Source organism: Triticum dicoccoides, chromosome 3A (assembly GCF_002162155.2).
Source record: "Triticum dicoccoides isolate Atlit2015 ecotype Zavitan chromosome 3A, WEW_v2.0, whole genome shotgun sequence".
NCBI lineage: Eukaryota > Viridiplantae > Streptophyta > Magnoliopsida > Poales > Poaceae > Triticum > Triticum dicoccoides.
In genome coordinates, this window is record NC_041384.1 from 318,443,946 (window position 1) to 318,464,670 (window position 20,725).

The following is a 20,725-nucleotide window of genomic DNA, read 5'->3' on the forward strand; positions in this document are numbered from 1 at the left end:
TAGTTTCACAATATGCCACTTTCATCCATGTTTAAAATGTTTAAATTGTTGGTTGCATTTAATTTGCATAAATGACTTGTCAATGGTTTATTTCATAACTAATTAACCGTAACTTAGATTTGAATAAACTTTATATGCAGCTTGTCTATAAAAATGCATAGATTAACTTGGTGCACTTATTTTGTATCTTTAACAACTCTAAAATATGGTTTAGGGCAGAATAGTAGAAAACCCAAAATATGCATATGGGGATTTTTCGGACTTGTTGTTTGGTGTTCCGGCCTCATTTAAACTTTCCTAGATAGGTAGTTTTATTATGCTTCACATCTTGCCATGTTAACCAACATTTAATATTGATGAGTAGCATAAACGAGAGCGAACTAAATTTTTGAATTTGGTGTTTCATCAATATGCAACTCTGTCGCATATTGAGCTCCACTTAGTTTGTAGTATTGCTTGTTGCACTTTGCCATGCCATGCCTCTTTAAAATGGACATGCTTCATACTTGGTTGTGCATCATGCCATGTTTATGTGATGGTTGTTTACCATGTCGTTTGCTTCTTTCCGGTTGTGCTTCTTCCTATTAGTTCCGATTATGTTGCGGTTGTGAGGATTCATTCGACTATGCTTGGTTCATCTTCTTCATGGACTCGGTCTTCTTCTTAGCGGGATTTCGAGAAAGATGACCGTTACCTTGGATCTCACTACTATCTTTGCTACGCTAGTTGCCTTGATGCTATCGCTATGTCGCAGTACCTACCACTTGTTTATCAAGCCTCCCAATTTGCCATGTTAGCCTCTAACCTTTTCCACCATCCCAGCAAACCATTGTTTGGCTATGTTACCGCTTTCCTCAGCGGCTCTTATAGAATTGCTAGTTGCAGGTGCAGTTGTAGGTTGTTCCATGTTGTGACATGGATATTATGGGATATCACAATATCTCTTATTTATTTAATGCATCTATATACTCGGTAAAGAGTGGAAGGCTTGGCCTTTTGCCTGGTGTTTTGTTTCACTCTTGCCGCCCTAGTTTCCATCATACCGGTGTTATGTTCCTTGATTTTGCATCCCTAACACGGTGAGGGTTTATGGGCCCCTCTTGACAGTTCGCTTTGAATAAAACTCTTCCAGCAAGGCCCAACACTGGTTTTACCATTTGCCTAATAACAAAAACTTGCATAGGGACCTGCCAGCCCCCAAGGTCTCTTAATCAACCCCCTGGGCCAGTGCTCCTCATGAGTGTTGGTCCAACTACCTTGCAGTCAGCGGTGCCACCTCATGGCAACTCGAGGTATTTAGCTATCGTCCACTTAGCATAGATGGTGTTTGTCCTGAGAACGAGATACGCACGGCTCCTATTGGGGTACCGACGCACCGGTTGGTCTTGCTCATTTTGTTTTACCATTGTCCAAATGTCTTGTGCACCGGGATCCCAAGTTTGTTCAGATGTCCCGTGATGGAGGATTGTCTCCGCAGATCATGAGCTTGTCATGGGCTAAGTTGGGACACCCCTGCATGGTTTAATATTTCGAGATCCATGCCCGCGGTTATGTGGTATATGGGAGGTGTTAATGTCCGGTTGTAGAGAACTTTACACCAGATCTAAATTAAAATACACCAACCACGTGTGTAACCTTGACTATCTCTTTTTGAGTGAGTCGAGAAGATAACACGGTGGGGTTATGTTTGAACGTAAGTAGTTCAGGATCACTTCTTGATAATTACTAGTTTGCGACCGTTTGCGTAGTTTCTCATCTTGTACTTGTAAGTTAGCCACCATACAATGCTTAGTCGCTTGCTGCAAGCTCACCACTTATCCATTCCATACAGTTCAAGCTTTGCTAGTCTTGATACCCATGGTAATGGGATTGCTGAGTCCTCGTGGCTCATAGATTACTACAACAACAGTTATAGGTACAGGTAATGTGATGATCATGATGTGAGAGCGATGCTTGCTTGTTTTTGGGTGCTCCTACTTCTTCTTCTTCTTCAATCAAAGGATAGGTTCTGGGTCGGGGAGCCTGGGATTAGTAGGGTGGATGTAGTTCTTCTTTTTAGGTTGGTTTCATCCGTAGTCGGACCCTGCTCTTCTGAATGATGATTGATATGTATTGATCAACTATTGTATTCATGATGTAACCCGTGGCGAGTGTAAGCCTTTATCTTGTATTCTCAACTATTCAGTACATGGTATGTTGTAATGATATGCACCTTGCTATGCACTCGAAATGCGGTTGTGCCCCAATCATGAATTCGTCATGTGATTGCGATAGAATCGCATCTTGGGTGCTACACCTTGGTCCCGGGGGCTACTGTCGGCGTCATGGGACCGGGGGTACCAGACTTGCCTACCTGCGGCCCATGACATGGCTCCATCGACGGCCTGGTACGGCCCAGCTTCTGGATCAATAACCCAAGACCCTTGCGAGGGGCCAAGCGTCGCGAGGCGAACGACACTAAGACCTCCTCAAGGGGCGGCCTTCTCAGGCTGGCTCCCAAGGAGCGGAGATATCTATCGAAGGTGCACCTCGCACAGTTTGGATGACGTGAGACATGACGAACAAGGCCAGGAGGGTGCCAGCGGGCGCAGAGTACCAGTTTCCTCTTAGGTGCTAAGGAGGCAAGCGCAGGCGCGGAGTCCCGAGGAATCGAGCAATGGTTTCCATTCTAGTGCAACAAGACCAAGACCGCCAGGACGGCAGAGCGGATATCATCGTCGAGCACACCACGACGTCACAACCAAAAGCTTCTGGCAGGCAAAGACTACTCTTGTCAAAATAGATGATAAGCCATAAGTATAGGGGATCGTTTGTAGCCTTTTTCGATAAATAAGAGTGTCGAACCCAACGAGGAGCTAAAGGCAGAACAAATATTCCCTCAAGTTCTATCGACCATCGATACAAATCTACGCACACTTGACATTTGCTTTACCGAAAACAAGTATGAAGATAGTTAGTAGGAGTTATGCTAGAACTCCTTTGCAAGAAAAAACTGGAATTACTTTGCAAGATAATAAAAGTTAAGTGTTTAGTAAAAGGGTTTGTGTCAACAAGAAAGTTATTTGTCCCTAGGAAACTGATAACAAGTACCGGTAATCATTCTTGCAATTTTACATGAGGGAGAGGCATGGGCTAACATACTTTCTCTACTTGGATCATATGCTCTTATCATTGGAACTCTAGCAAGCATCCGCAACTACTAAAGATCATTAAGGTCGTGAAACCCAACCATAGCATTAAGTATCAAGTCCTCTTTATTCCATACATCATACCCCACCTACTCGGGTTTAAGTTTCTGTCACTCTCACAACCCACCATAAGAGAACCATGAACATATTGCAACACGTTTGCACGAGAACGAACGGCACCGTAGGACAACACCATAAATAAAACATACAATCATACCAACCAAGATCACGATTAACCCATAGGACAAAACGGATCTACTCAAACATCACAGGATAATCATTGGGAAATAGTATATGGAGTTGAGCACCATGTTTAAGTAGAGATTACAGCAGGGAGAAGAGGTGTTACACCGCTGCATAGAGGGGGAGAAAGTTGGTGTTGACGGTAGCAAGATTGTTGATGTAGATCACCGTCCCGATCGTTGCCCCGGCGGCACTCTAGCGCCACCGGAAGCGAGGGGGAGAGACCCCCTCCTTCTTCTTTTTCCTTGGCCTCCCCCCTAGATGGGAGTAAAGTTCCCCCTCTGGTCTATGGTCTCCATGGCTACGGAGGGGCGTGAGCCCCTCTGAGATTGGATCTCCCTCTCTGTTCTCTTCTGTTTCGCGTTCTCCCAGATCTGGCCGAAAACCATTTCTTATATTCCGGGATATCCGTAACTCCGATTGCACTGAGATTTTAACATGATTTTTTTCCGGATATAAGCTTCCTTGCGCCCGAAGTAGAGCTCTAACCGACGTACATGGTGAGAACAACCCACCATCGCGATCTAGGCTCCTCTAGCGCGCCCTGGTGACTTGTGGGATGTGTGGGCCTCCGTTTGCGGTGATTCCAACTCCCAAAAATCACATACATTCCAAAATAATTCTCCGTGAAATTTTATTGAATTTGGACTTCATTTGATATGGATACTCTGTGATACAAAAAACATACAGAAAACAGGAACTGGCACTGGGCACTGGATCAATAGGTTAGTCCAATAAATTATATAAAAAGTTGCCAAAAGTATGTAAAAGTTGTATAATATTGGCATGAAAGAATCAAAAATTATAGATACGACGGAGACATTTCAGCATCTCCAAGGTTAATTCCTGCTCGTCCTTGAGTAGGTAATAAAAAAGGTAATTTTTGATGTGGAATGCTACCTAGCACAAACTTGATCATATATCTAATCATGGCATGAATTTTAAGACATAAGTGATTCAAAGCAATAGTCTATAATTTGACATAAAGACATCAATACTCAGGCATCCCAACAAACAATCATGTCTTTTAAAATATCAATGGTAAAGAAAGATATCCCTACAAAATCATATAGTCTTTTCATGCTCTGTCTTCTTAACATAAAGTATTTATCATGGACAACCCCGATGACAAGCCGAGCAATTGGTTCATACTTTTTAACACAGTTCAGCGTTTTCAACCCTCACGCAATACATGAGCGCAAGCCATGGATATATCACTACGGGTGGAATAGAGTATAATGATAAGGGTAAATATAGAGAAGACAAACAAATAAGAAAGTCCTACATCGATGCGGCTAACCAACGGGCTATGGAGATGCCCATCAATCGATATCAACGTGTGGAGTAGGGATTGCCATGCAACGAATGCACTAAGAGCTATAAGTGTATGAAACCTCAATATGAAAACTAAGTGGGTGTGCATCTAATCCTATAATGAAAAACTCCCACTAGTATATGAAAGTGACCACATAGGAGACTCTCCATATGAAAAACATGGTGCTACTTTGAAGCACAAGTGTGGTAAAGGATACAAACAATGCCCCTTCTCTCTTTGTTTATTTTTTCTTCCTTTTTTTCCTTTTTTTTCTTTTGCTTTTTTCCTTTTTATTTTTTTCTCTCATTGTCCGGAGTCTCATCCTGACTTTTGGGGGAATCATAGTCTCCATCACCCTTTCCTCACTAGGCACTATTCTAAAAATGAATAATGATGATCATCACACTTCTATTTACTTATAACTCAAAAGAAATAAAAATTACAACTCGATATCTATGCAAAGTATGAATCTATATGAATGCCTCTACCATGTACTAGGATGTGCAATGATCTAGCATAACATATATGAAAATTGCTGAACGGTGGCTGAGCCACGACTACTATGTCAGCTATATGATCATGCAAAGCAATATGACAATGAATGCTCAAGTCATCAAACAGAAGCGATGGAAGTTGCACGACAATATATCTCGGAATGGCCATGGAAAAGCCATAATAGGCAGGTATGGTGGCTGTTTTGAGGAAGAGTGTGATAGAGTGTATCATATCACAGGGTTTGGATGCCCCTGCGAAGTTTGCACCACATTTCGATGTGAGAAAGGGCAATGCAAGGTACCGTAGAGGCTAGCAAATTGCTGAAATGTAAGAGTGCGTACAATCCATGGACTCATATTAGTCATAAAGAACTCATATAATTACTGCAAAAGTTTATTTTCCCTCGAAGCAAAGTACTACTAAGCATGCCCCTAGGGGATAGATTGGTAGAAAAGACGATCGCTCGTCCCTGACCGCCACTCACAAGGAAGACAATCAATAAAAAATCATGCCCCAACTTCATAGCATAATGATAGATTATACAGCATGCTTTGGGAATCACAAACGTTAACACCAATATTCTTACTAACAACAATTGTCTACTAGTACCTCCCACATATTATCATCTCTATATCGCAAAACTATTGCAAGGAATCAAACATATCATATTCAGTGATCCACAAGTTTTATGTAGGATTTCATGACTCACCATACAAGTGACCAATTCATGTTGACTCTCTAAATAGATATAGGTGAAGCATGAGAGTTTAATTCTTTCTACAAAAGACCATGCTCTAATAAATATAAGTGAACAAAAAGAGCATTCTTACAATAACAGTTTTCTATGTGAAGAGAAACAGACAATCCAAACTTCAAATGATATAAGTGAAGCACATGAAGCATTCTATAAAGCCATACTCAAAAGATATAAGTGAAGTGCAATGAGAACTCTATAAATAAACCATGGACTATCTCATACCAGCATGGTGCATAAAAGAAAAAATGAAAAACTAAACACAAAAGACGCTCCAAGATTCTCACATATCACCCGAACGAAACGAAACCGAAAACATACCGATACTTGTTGAAGAACGATGGGATGCCTTCCAGGGCATACTCAAGCTTAGACGCTTGAGTCTCCTTGAATATTGACTTGGGGTGCCTTGGGCATGCCCAAGCTTGAGCTCTTTCCTCTCCTCCTTCTCCTGATATCGAAACCTCCTCGACCTTTGATCACTTCATGCACACAAAACTCAACAGAAAGTTCGGTATGATCTGTTAGTATAATAAAGCAAATCACTACTCTAAGTACTGTTGCAAACCAATTCATAATTTTTTTCATTATAGCTACTGTAATATAACTTCTCCATGGCTTATACCACCAATAAAAATCGATAGTTTCATCAAAACGAGCAAAACAATGCATCAAAAGTAGAATATGTCTTAAACAGGACGGTCTGTAGTAATCTGAACATTCACCATACTTCTGGTACTCCAAAAATTCTGAAAAAATTAGTAAAAATAAAATTTTTGTATAGCAAGATAGTAAAAAAAGGTTTCAGAACCGTTTGATGTTCCAGTAAAAATGTAAAATCGAGCACTACAACCAAAGTTTCTGTCTTGCACCGCACAAACCAACAAGCAATTTAAACATCCTGAAGGCAAATCTTGGCACATTATTTTTATAATACAATGGATTTGTGCAATGGGGTAATTATTTTTGTTGAAAGTTTTTGTAACTAAGATTCACAAAGTTTCCATGGGCATGAACAAAGTTCAAGGGATGCTCCCGCTTCCACGGTGCTTGTCTATCTCACATTCACTTTTCTTTTTGTGAAGTTTTAAGTTCCCCTCTATATCTTTTTGTTTTTAAACTTCATAAAAGCACTCAACAGAAATAAATGACTCTCTAAAACTTCCGGTTTGTCTCCCTGCCAGTGCTTTCTTTAAAGCCATTAAGCTAGGCATAAAGTGCTCAAGTAATGAATCCACCTGGATCCCAAGGTATATCAAAGCCAATTTTAATTAACAATGATTTGACATTTAGTAGTGAGCATACAACAACATATATCATGCAATGACGAAGTCTAACTCTCTTCATATGCATCGGCATGTCATACAAGAACAATTCATGCACATCAAGTAAAGGCCAATTCATAGCATAAGCAGTTTCTTACAATTCTTTCATGTTGGAAACATAATGAGGCGTAGATGTAGTTCCACTCTCATAATAATTGCAAGTAGGAGAAGAAAGCACATGCATATTATATTCATCAAAATAATCATGTGCAATAGTAAAAGGCAACCCATCAATGTAATCCTTAATAAGTGCAAACTTCTCCGATATAGCGTAGTTTAGAGAATTGAAAAAGATAATAGGACTATCATGTGTGGGTGCAATAGCAACAATGTCATTCCTAACATAAGGAACTATAGCAAGTTCATCTCCATATGCATAATTCATATTGGCATCTTGGCCAGAAGCATAGCAAGCATCAAGTTCATCAAAAAGGGATATTTCAAAAGAATCAATGGGGTCATAACAATTATCATAGCATTCATCCTTCGGTAAGAACGAAGGGAAATTAAACAATGTATGAATTGAAGAGTTACTCTCATTAGAAGGTGGACACGGGTGATCAATCCGCTCTTCCTCCATTTGTTCTTCGCTCTCTCATTATCTTTTTCATCCAATGAGTTCATAGTTTCATCAATTCCTTCTTCCATAGACTCCTGCAAAATTAATCTCTTCTTGCACAGCGAAGACTCTCTCAATAAATTCATCAATATTGGAATTGAATACATAATTATCATAGTAATATTTCAGGATAGAAAAAATTTTAGGTCTATAAACTGAATCATCAAAATCTTCAAACTTTTCAAACAAAGATTCAATTTCATAAGCACCCTTAAAAGCAACAAATTCTTCTATTCGTTCCACATCATAGTAATCATATATACCATTAGCATAAGAAGCTAAGGTTTCATTATTATGAAATTTGCATGAAAAGGGAAGACGTCGAGTGTTCACCCTAGAGCAACAAGTATAATCATATCTAGAGCATAGATTCCAAGCATACCACTTCAATATATGAATTTGATCCCATAACAATTTCCCTTTATGAGTCAAGCGATAATCCCTAAAGTATTCACGTTGATCCCCATTATCAAGTTGAATGGGGTTTTCTCAAGATTATCAAAGTAGTGCATAATATCTCTCACATAACGAGCATCGATGGTTTTAGGTGGTTGCCGATCTCCATGAGTAGCAAGTACAACTATTTTTTTGGTGTTTTGTGTTCCATATCCCCAACTAAAGATAGAGAACAACTTAAAACAGGAAATAAAAAACTACTTAGTGATAAAGCAAACAAGCACAAACGCAAATATTCACCCCATGCTATTGCTCCCCGGCAACGGTGCCAAAAAAGGTCTTGATAACCCACAAGTATAGGGGATCGTTTATAGACTTCTTCGATGAATAAGAGTGTCGAACCCAATAGGGAGCTAAAGGCAGAACAAATATTCCCTCAAGTTCTATCGATCACCGATACAACTCTATGCACACTTGATGTTTGCTTTACAGGAAACAAGTATGAAAATAGTTAGTAGGAGTGATGCTAGAACTATTGTGCAAGAACAAAACTAGAAGTACTTTGCAAGATAAGAAAAGTTAAGTGTTTAGTAAAAGGGTTTGGGTCTACAAGAAAATTATTTGTCCGTAGGCAATCAATAACAAGTACTGGTAATCATTCTTGCAATTTTTCATGAGGGAGAGGCATGAGCTAACATACTTTCTCTACATGGATCATACGCACTTATGATTGGAACTCTAGCAAGAATCTTCAACTACTAAAGATCATTAAGGTCATGAAACCCAACCATAGCATTAAGTATCAAGTCCTCTTTGTTCCCATACGTCATACCACACCTACTTGGGTTTATGTTTCTGTCACTCTCGCAACCCACCATAAGCGAACCATGAACATATTGCAACAGCCTACAGTGGGGGCACCTCACGTTCGCGCGAGAACGGAGGGTACCATAGGACAGCACCATAACTAAAATATACAATCATACCAACCAAGATCATGATTAACCCACAGGACAAAACAGATCTACTCAAACATCATAGGATAACCAAAGATCATTGGGAAATAATATATGGAGTTGAGCACCATGTTTAAGTAGAGATTACAGCAGGGAGAAGAGGTGTTACACTGTTGCATAGAGGGGGATAAAGTTGGTGTTGGTGGTAGCAAGATTGTTGATGTAGATCGCTGTCCCGATCGTTGCCCCAGCGGCACTCTGGTGCCACCGTGAGTGAGGGGGAGAGCGCCCCCTCCTCCTTATTCTTATTCCTTGGCCTCCACCCTATATTGGAGGAAATTTCTCCCTCTGGTCTATGGTCTCCATGCCGGCGGAGGGGCGGGAGCCCGTCCGAGATTGGATCTTCCTCTCTGTTCTCTTCTCTTTCGCGTTCTCCCAGATCTGGCCGAAAACTGTTTCTTATATTCTGGGAGATCCATAACTCCGATTGCGCTGAGATTTTAACTCGATTTTTTTTCCGGATATAAGCTTCCTTGCACCCGAAGTAGAGCTCCAACCGACGTACGAGGTGAGAACAACCCACCACCGCGAGCCAGGCTCCTCTTGCGCGCCATGGTGTCTTGTGGGCTATGTGGGCCTCCGTTTGCGGTGATTCCAACTCCCGAGAATCACATATATTCCAAAATAATTCTCCATGATTTTTTTTTGCATTTGGACTTTGTTTGATATGGATACCCTGCGATAGAAAAAACATGCAGAAAACAGGAACTGGCACTGGGCACTGGATCGATAGGTTAGTCCAATAAATCATATAAAAAGTTGCCAAAAGTATGTAAAAGTTGTATAATATTGGCATGAAACAATCAAAAAATTTAGATACGATGGAGACATATCAATAGCATGTAGTAGTTGTCTCCCTTAAAATTTGGCTGTTTTTGTATCCCTTCCTACCTTACATTTGGGAAGAGGACCTAGGCCACTCTAAATAGGACTTAGCCACCACCATAGAAGGGGGAGATCATCTAGGACGCATCAAGATCATCCTCACACCCACCAGCTCATCGAGCACAAGAACACCTCACCTCCCGAGGATGTTCTCCATTTTACTAGTTCATCCTCGACCCCTCGAGGCCAATCCACCACAAAGCAGGAGTAGGGTTTTACACCACAAGGTGGCCCGAACCAGGATAAACTGTTGTGTCTCTTGTCCATTCGTTTCGTCGAGCTAGGCAATGGGATTAGTGAGCGGCCAGACTAGGGAGGACGAGTTCTTCACACGCACCCTAGAGTTCGAACGTCTCAAGGGTCTGCGGAACCCGAAATCCGACAGCTAAGCAGATTCATCTCCAAGTCTGCTGAGCGCGCCCTGCCGTTCATGAAAATTTTGAAGAAGGCTTGGCCTTTAAAGTGGACCCTAGAAGCAGATGTAGCTTTGCAAGAGTTGAAAGCTTACTTGTCCTCTGTGCCTACCTTGGTTGCCCCAAAACCCCAGGAGCCGTTGCTACTGTACTTAGTGGAAACCAACCAAGTGGTCAGGGCAGCTTTGGTAGCACAGCGAGAAGTGGATGAGGCAGAGAGTGAGAAGAGATCGGCAGAGTCAGGGAAGGATCAGGACAGCAATGTGCACGGCAATGAGAGCAAGCCCAAGGACGCGGCATGGAGGAAAGTGGTGCAGCGCCCAGTATACTTCGTTAGCTCCCTGTTACAGGGGGCTAGATCGAGGTACTCTGGTGTGCAAAGATTGATATGGTCTCATCATGGCCTCAAGGAAGCTACGCCACTACTTCCAAGCCCATGAGATCACGGTTGTCACTCGTTTCCCGTTGCAAAGGATACTCCGAAACCTTGAGGCTACCGGCAAAATAGTGGAGTGGGCTTTGGAGTTATCCAATTTGGTCTGAAGTTTGAGAGCACATCCAATATTCAGAGCAGGGCATTGGTAGAGTTTATTGTAGAATGGACGCCAACCCCTAACAAGGAAGTGATAGAGACAGTTATTCCCGGCAAGGAATCACCCCAAGAATTGATTATGTATTTCAATGGTGCTTTTTTCCTACAAGGTGCAGGAGCTAGCGTGCTTCTTGTTGCCCCCTCCCGGGAGCACTTGAAGTATGTCGTCCAAATGCATGTTGTCCAGGAAAAAGCAACCAACAATACAGCTGAGTATGATGGGCTCCTTGCCGGGCTCAGGATTGCAGCTGAATTGGGAATTAAGAAGCTGTTCATTTGAGGAGATTCATAGCTTGTGGTGAGACAAGTCAACAAGGATTATCAAAGTCCATTGATGGAGGCATACGTCGAGGAAGTGAAGAGATTGGAGGAACACTTTGACGGATTGCAAACAGAGCACGTACCCCATGCAAAAAACATCATAGCTGATCGTCTATTAAAGTGTGCTACGCAGAAGCTTCCTGTGGAACTAGGGACTTTTGTTCTCCATCTCACTCAGCCCTCTGTATCCCCAGCAATAATGCCCCCAAAAAAGAGAAAGTTGGACATCAGTAAGCCTCTCCTGGTAGAGTCGTCCGCTCCTGTCAGAGACCCTGCCGGAAACAACTCCTCAAAGCCTACTGGACCACCCCCTCTAGCCGGGCCCATGAGCCCCGCGAACGTGGCTTCTACTCCCGCAGCAGAGGAGGTGCCGCTAGTCCTCGTTGCCAAGCCCTAGGCTCCAAGTTGTCCAAGGCACATTGTCCACTTCCTCCAAACCGGGGAGCTTCCCGACGACCAAGATGAAGCTGAAAGAGTAGCCCGGAGGGCCAATATGTATCAGTTTGTCGATGACATTCTATATATAGAAGGAGGTCCAATGGTGTGAAATTGAGGTGTGTCTAACGGGAAAAAGCAAAGGAACTTTTGGCTGAGATTCACAAAGGAATGTGCAGCTCCCACATTGGATCAAGGGCATTAGTTGGGAAAGCATTTCGACAAGGATTCTATTGGCCCACAGCCCTCCAAGATGCGGTCGAGCTAGTCACGAAATGTGAAGCCTGCCAGTTCCATTCCAACGAAACCCACCTGCTTGGCCAAGCTCTTCAAACAATCCATCTATCATGGCCATTTTCGGTCTAGGGGCTCGATATCCTCGGCCCCTTCCCTCGAGCAATCAGGGGCTTTGAATTCTTGTTCGTTGCTACCAATATGTAAACAAAGTGGCCGGAAGTGACTGCCGTGAGAAAGGTGACTACTCAGTCAGCTATCAAGTACTTAAAAGATCTAGTGTGTCATTTTGGAGTTCCGGCAAGGATCATTACCAACAATGGCACCTAGTTCACGAGCCACGCCTTCATGCAATATGTCCATCCCCTCGGACGCAAGATCTTATTCGCCTCTGTGGCACCCCCCCGGAGCAATGGACAAGCTGAGAGGGCGAACGCTGATGTGCTGCGTGGACTCAAGACAAGAAACTTTGATACGATGCAGAAGCACGGTAGGCTGTGGATCAAGGAGATGTCGGTAGTTCTCTGGTCCCTCAGAACGACACCAAACCTTGCTACCGGGAAGACTCCCTTCTCCCTGTTCTACGGGAAAAAGCACTTATCCCCACAGAACTCATTTACGGGTCGCCTAGAGTGCTTGCCTAAGATGAAGTTGCATAAGATTAGCACCGGCATGACGATGCTGTGCTACTCGAGGAGAATCGTCTCCGGGCTGCTACGCGTGCTGCACGCTACCAGCAAGCCCTGCGTTGCTATCATAGCCGTAGGGTTCATGCCCGGTGTTTTGAGGAAGGTGACCTTGTCCTTAGGCGCGTTCAGTCTGCCAAGGGTACAAACAAGTTGTCACCAAAGTGGGAAGGCCCTTACCGGGTAGTACGAGTCACCAGACCTGGCGCAGTCTGTCTTGAGACAGGAGATGGCACTCAGTAGCAAAACTCATGGAATATTGAGCATCTTTGCAAGTTCTACCCATCGGATTTCGGGTTTCCACAGACCCTTGAGAGGTTCGAACACTACGGTGCGTGCGAAGAACTCATCCTCCCCAACCTGCCTGCTCGGCGATCCCATGAACTAGCTCGACGAACCCAATGGACAAGAGACACAATAGTTTACCCAGGTTCGGACCACCTTGCGGTGTAAAACCCTACTCCTGCTTTGTGGTAGTTTGGCCTCGAGGGGCTGAGGATGAACTAGTAAAGTGGAGAACAGCCTCAGGAGGAGAGGTGTTCTTGCGCTCGATGAGCTGGTGGGTGTGAGGATGATCTGAATGATCTGTCCCTCTCAATGGCGGTGGCTAAGTCCAATTTATAGTGGCCTTGGTCCTCTTCCCAAATGTGAGGCCGGAAGGGATCCCACAATGGCCAAATTCAAAGGGACACAACTAGTACATGCTATCCTGACAAAAGTAGTCTTCGCGTGCAAAAGCTCCTGGTTGTGATGCCACGGTGGGCTCCGCGATGACCTCCGTCCTGCCATCCTGGCGGTCTTGGTTTTGTTGCACCGGAATGGAAACCTTTAGCCAATCTCTAGGGACCCCGTTCCTGTGCTTGCCTCCTTATAACCAAAGAGGAAACTGGTACACTGCGCCCGCTAGCGCCCGCCTAGTCTTGGTCGTCATGGCTCAGTCATCTGAACCTCACGGGGTGCACCTTGCATTGATATCTCCGCTCCTCGGGAACAGCCTGGGGAAGTCGTCTTGGTGCCGTCCGCCTCCCGAGGCTTGGCCCCTCGCGAGGGTCTTCAGTTGTTGATGTTGACGCTGGGCCGTATCGGGCCATTGACAGAGCCACGCCATGAGCCACAGGCAGGCATGTCTGGGTACCCCCATTCCCAGAACACCGACAGTAGCCCCCGGGCCCAAGGCGCGCTCGTACATGGCCTCAAGGCGAAGCTAAAGGGCTAGTGCGGAGTGCCGCAGGCCCTAACCGCCTGCGGCCTTGGTCGACACGTGGCGTTTGAAGGGACACGGGCGCCTCCGCTTCCCCATGCTGCCTCGGCAACCGTCCAACTTGACAAGACTTAACTGCATGCAGAGAAAAGCCATCATTGTGTGGGATCATGGAGGCCGGCGGTTGGCGTCCCGAGGGCTATAAATGAGAGGAGGGGCAGATCCCGTCTTGCTCATCTTTGCCTTGTCGCCGCCCGCTTCTTGTCCCTCTTTCTTGCCTCGCCTTCTTGCTGTAGGTTCCATGGCGCCGATCAGGAGTTTTTCTGCAGCGGAAAAGGGAAAGGCCCCTCGGGAGGAGCCCGAACCGCTTCTGCCGAAGAAGAGGTTCAGCCGCCCTCGCGATACCGGCGAGAGGCAGTAGGTGACACGACCCTAGTACGAGTGTCCACCGCCTGGCTTCCCGCTCCCCTGGGCGTCCGGAGAGGGCGGCAGCTGAGGGAGTCCTGGATTAGGGGGTCCCTAGGCGTCCGGGCTACGTGACATGGGCCAGACTAGTGGGCCGTGAAGATACAAGATAGATGGCTTCCCCCGTGTACGGATGGGATTCTCATTGGCGTGGAAGGCAAACTTGGCGTTTGGATATGAAGATTCCTTTCTCTGTAAACTGACTCTGTGCAACCCTAGTCCCCTCCGGTGTCTATATAAACCAGAGTTTTTAGTCCGTAGAGGCAATCATAATCATACAGGCCAAACCTCTAGGTTTTAGCCATTATGATCTCGAGGTAGATCAACTCTGGTAACCCCTATACTCATCAAAGTCAATCAAGCAGAAAGTAGGGTATTACCTGCATTAAGAGCGCCCGAACCTGGGTAAACATTGTGTCCCCTGCCAACTGTTTCCTTTAATCCTTAGATGCATAGTTCGGGACCCCTACCCAATATCTGCCGGTTTTGACACCGATAGTTGTGCTTTGATTGAGAGTTCCTCTGTGCTATCGACAAAGGATTCAAGGGCTCGTTTGATCATCCACAATGACGCTGTTTCGGTGGAGATTTTTCCCCCAGGCCAAATTTTCGTATTTGGCAACTTCGCACTGTGTGCCAACTCAATTGGCCACCTCAAGCAAATCGAAAGATACACCATAGGTCATCAAATCAGTTTCAGGAACCTAAACTATGTCGCCGATATCTTAGGAGATTTGATCTTCGAAGGGTTCGCGTCCCTGATCACCGCTCTGGCCTCAGATCTGGAACATGATGTTAGTTCCGAAGACGGGAGTTTAGAGCTCGCCGGACTCTCTGCAATTATGGAACTTTTTATCGGAGATCCGGGTAGGAGGGCGTCGTCGGCAGACCCGAAGACGAACCGAACTACCCTTGTCTCTCTAGCACTGGATACCCCACCGGACCCTAAGTCCAAACTCTCGTGGTCCGTGTCAAGCGGGCGCCGCCAGGAGGCTCCAATTCCGAACAGCCCGACGGACTCCCTTTTCTCTGTCCAACCCTCACCTTTAAATGAGGCTATGTACTTAATACGATCACTCGCCATTACGGAAGGATCGCTTCCGAACTATGCCCAGACTAGACAGGGGCTGAGAGCGGGGAATTTTATGTCCCACCCACCACCCACTTCATAGCCACTATCGAAGATCTAACCGACATGCTGAACTACACCTCCGAAGACATCGATGCTATGGACGACGATGCCGGAGACGAACAAGGCCAAAACCCTCCGTTTACCAGATGATGGACGACCACCTCCAAATACGATGTGTACATGGTGGACACACCCAAAGCGGATGGCCATGACGACAAGAAGTATCCGGTGGAGGACAAGCCTGCCGAAGCCCCTCCAAAGCATGGACGTCAGTGGCGCCGCTCAAAATCGCGTCATGACAAAGATGGCAATACCGGCACAGAAGACAATAATACTCTAGAGAATGCCGAAGACCCTGAAGCCACTGTAGAGCCAACATCCGAACAAGATGATTAAGAGGATGGTCAAGTAAACCCCGATGATCCTATCAGGAACGAGGACTCAGAGGATAGTAACTACCTACCAAACTCCAAAGAGGATACGAGCCTTGGCAATGATGATTTTATCATGCCGGAGGAACCCCTCGAACAAGAGTGCTTTAAGCACCGGCTAATCGCCACTGCAATAAGCCTGAAAAAGAAGCAGCAACAGCTTTAGGATGATCCGGATTTGCTAAATGACAGATGGACTAACGTCCTAGCAGCCGAGGAATACGGCCTTGAACACACAACAAAGAGCTACCCGAAACGCAAGCTGCTACCCCAATTCCACGATGAGGCCCCGGAGCCCATACCGCCAATGCGTGGCACCACTGACAGACCTGACCCACCACCACGAGGCCGGGATAGAGCGGCAACGCAAGTCGAACATCAGCCCGTACCACCTCGCCTTAAAGGCAGTGGAACAGCGGCTCCGGGATACACCTACGACTTACAACAGGACCTAGACAATAGAGCCGGTCAGACCAGATCAATCTAGGGATCAAGGGGCCTTGCTCCAGCACGAGAAAATGGCCATCAGGCCTGGTGCGACAAGCACAACATCAACCGGGCCAAAAACCAAATTCGAACTTCATTAGAACTATGTCGTGATGCGACCTGATACAGAGGCGCCACACACCCCCTATGCTTCACCGATGTGGTAATGGAGCACTAGTTCCCAGAAGGGTTTAAACCCGTGAACATTGAATCATATGACCATACAACAGATCCCGCAGTATGGATTGAAGATTTTCTTCTCTACATTCACATGGCTCGCGGCGACGATCTACATGCCATCAAATACCTCCCCCTGAAGCTTAAGGGACCTGCTCAGCACTAGTTAAATAGCCTCCCAGAAACTCTGTGGGATGCTGGGAAGACTTGGAAGACACCTTTAGAGATAACTTCCAAGGCACTTATATCCGACCCCCGGACGCCGATGACCTCAACCATATAGTCCAACAGTCTGAAGAGTCAGCCAGAAAATTCTGGACTAGGTTCCTAGTTAAAAAGAACCAGATTGTCGACTCCCTGGATGCCGAAGCCCTAGTGGCCTTTAAACAAAGCATCCACGACGAATGGCTCGCCCAACACATTGGCCAAGAGAAGCCAAAGTCCATGGCTGCCCTTACATCACTCATGACCCGCTTTTGCGCGGGAGAAGATAGCTGGTTAGCCCATAGCAACAACGGTGCTAGCGACCCCGGTACTTCCGAAACCAGAATCAGCAATGGCAGGCTCCGACACAACAAACACAAGCATCAAAGCAACAATAACAATACCGAGGACACGATGGTCAATGCCGGATTCACTGGCTCCAAGTCCGGTCAGCGGAAGAAGCCATTTAAAACAAAATAAAGACGGCTCATCCAGCCTGGACCGAATACTAGATCGACCCTGCCAAATTCACGGCACCCCCGACAAGAATGCCAACCATACCAACAGAAGCTATTGGGTCTTCAGACAGGCCGGTAAGCTGAACACCGAACATAAGGAGAAGGGGTCGCCCAGCGAAGACGACGACAAGGAGCCTCACCCACTGAATATAGGGGGACATAAGAAATTTCCCCCCGAGGTCAAAATGGTGAATATGATATACGCTACTCACATCCCCAAGTGGGAGCGCAAGCGCGCTCTACATGACGTCTATGCGATAGAGCTAGTCGCCCCAAAATTCAACGCATGGTCAGCCTGCCCGATCACCTTCGATCCCAGAGACCATCCGACTAGTATCCGTAACGGAGGCTCGGCCGCGTTGGTCCTCAACCCAATTATTGATGGATTCCACCTTACGCGAGTCCTCATGGACGGCGGTAGCAGTCTTAACTTGCTCTATAAGGACATGGTCCGCAAAATGGGTATGGATTCGTCAAGAACTAAAGCCACCAAAACTACCTTTAAAGGAGTAATACCCATTTCGTCAAGAACTAAAGCCACCAAAACTACCTTTAAAGAACTAAATGGGTAGAGGCCCGTTGCACGGGCTCAATCACATTGGAAGTCGTCTTCGGTTCACCGGAAAACTTCCAAAGCAAAGACTTGACCTTCGACATTGTCCCCTTCCGGAGCGGCTATCATGTACTGCTCTGACAGACCACATTCGCTCGCTTCAATGCGATCCTGCATTACGCATATCTCAAAGTGAAGATGCTCGGACCACGCGGTGTTATAACAGTCAATGGAAACATGGAGGGCTCCCTCCGTACTGAGGAGCACACTACGGCTCTTGCAGCGGAGCTCTAGGGCGGCCTTATCAAGCCAAACACTACATCGGCAGTCAAGCCCCCGGGCACTGTTAAAGTGTCCAGACTACCCTACAGAGCGACAGTCCAGCTCGTCTGGAGCTCGATTAGCTATCTGGCCTCTATCTTAGACCCAACCGAATTGCGGCGTATGTGCCACGCGTACATAACTACGCACTAAAGATACCATGGGCAAAGACGGAGGCGTGGTAAAGACAAAGTCCACAATACAGCTCCACCCTATCTGGACCCTCATGTTTCTTTTTCTCTTATTTTTTCTTTTTCGGGTTTCTTGCGCCCCCATCACCTTCTGACAGTACCAAGGGCCTTTCCTAGGCCCCTCATGAAAACCCAATCGTTAATCCTTTCTAAGGATAATACACCAAGGACAAAAAACAGCATGAATGTGTGGCAGAGTATCTAAAAGATCTTTAAAGATCACCTCTTCCTTCATTAGGACCTGTGCACAGCTTTCCCTGGTGCTCGACATGTAAAATGGCCTCGATGCTTATCACATCATTTGTAAAAATACATTTTGATGTATCAAACTATAACGAAAATAGTTTGTCGCTCAACATATTCAGTACTAACTTATTTCCTCATCCATATTCCCTCTTTTTTCATCTGATTGCCATGTGCACCTCGGTACGACTTAAATCACTAGGAGCTCCATTCAGCCACGTACATTTCTGAAAAATAAAATAAGTCCGAACACTTTTATAGTACAATTCGGCATCTCGAATATAGCATTATATGCATCGGCTCCGAATCATGTGTTTGATCAATAGTTGGGTTGCCTGGCTCCTTTGATTACTACGTTACATTCCGCTTGTTCAGCTATGGTAGTAAAGGGAGAACTACTACGATTGTGTTTCCGGTTCATCTGGATAAACACCTCGGTAGAGAAACCCGAGAACTGACTGTCATGATACGACGATAGCTGGTCAGCTATTCCATGACTAACACTACAAAAAAGACACTTTCGTCATGATACGTGTTTGTCATAGTAGGTCACGTTTTCTGTCATGCATGTACATCCATGACGATTTTATTACAGAATCAAGATAGTCATACATGTTAACACGGGTTGGACAAAAGCCCTTCTCCATGTTGATGGAAGGATAATTCAATAAATTCCCCAAAGAGAATTCTTTATAAGCATTGCCATTATTCTACATTTTGCAAAGAGTAAATATAGATCAAATAATATTGGAAGAAACAGAGGATAATGAAGCTCAGGTGCAAACCGATGATACATAATCAAATAGCAATTAATTAAGTACAGCGTTACAAGGCAAAAGGTACCGATGAGAGGAATGCAGACATCAACGTGTGTAGTGGCATTGGCTTTATTCAACATTTTGGTAATAGTAAATGTAGATATGATAATTTGGAGAAAGTGGAGGGTAGGGCAGATAAGATGCAGAGTAATGCTAGACAATCAACTATCTCATGATGCAAGTACAGTAATACCCACCGTCCGTTATTACTTGTCGCTCAAATGGATGTATCTAGCACTATTAAATTCTAAATACATCCAATTGATCAACAATTAATTCGATACAGAGGGAGTACATGACAACTGGTACTTACATGAGCAATCCAAAACTTCATAACCATTGTGTTAATTCTACATTTATCTAAGAGTAAATATAGATCTTATAATTTCAAGCAAAGGGAGGACAAAGAAGTGAACATTTACAGTGATGCAACATAATCAAACAACAAGGAGTGTAAGTATGCTAACAAAGGGCAAGAGGTACTAACAAGAGCAATGCAGAGCCCAGTATTGTCGTGAGATCCTATGATCCTTTGAGCAAGGAGATTCATCTGAAATTAGTTTTCATACAAGAGAGAAGGTAAGGCACATGCAGAAATTTAGGAGTTCAAAATTTGAATTGATATCATAGACAGTACCTGACGCTGGGCTCTCAGCAGTTCTAATAGGGGTTTGGCCACTAGAGTAGGGGTAAAGTGTGGTATAGTTGGGCCTGTGTTTTCTGTGGCTGCTGATCTATCTGATTTAATAGGTATCACTACCTTTTCCAAATACCTAGTTTGTACCCCTTGAGGACCTGCACTCACCTAGGGATGGAAATTTTATCCATGGATCTGGATACCCATGGATACCTGACCCGGTTAGGCAATGGTATGGAGCACATTTCTGCCCATGGGTCCGTGGATATGGATACCCACGAACAGCCGGGTTGGGCATGGTTATAGTTTGTGCTCCATGGATATCCAATGGATACCCGTATGACATGTGGGGCCATATGATGTGACAGTAGAAAGAGCGAATCAATGGGAAATGGCAGGAAATATGCAACTTGTGCCATGAGCCATATGCT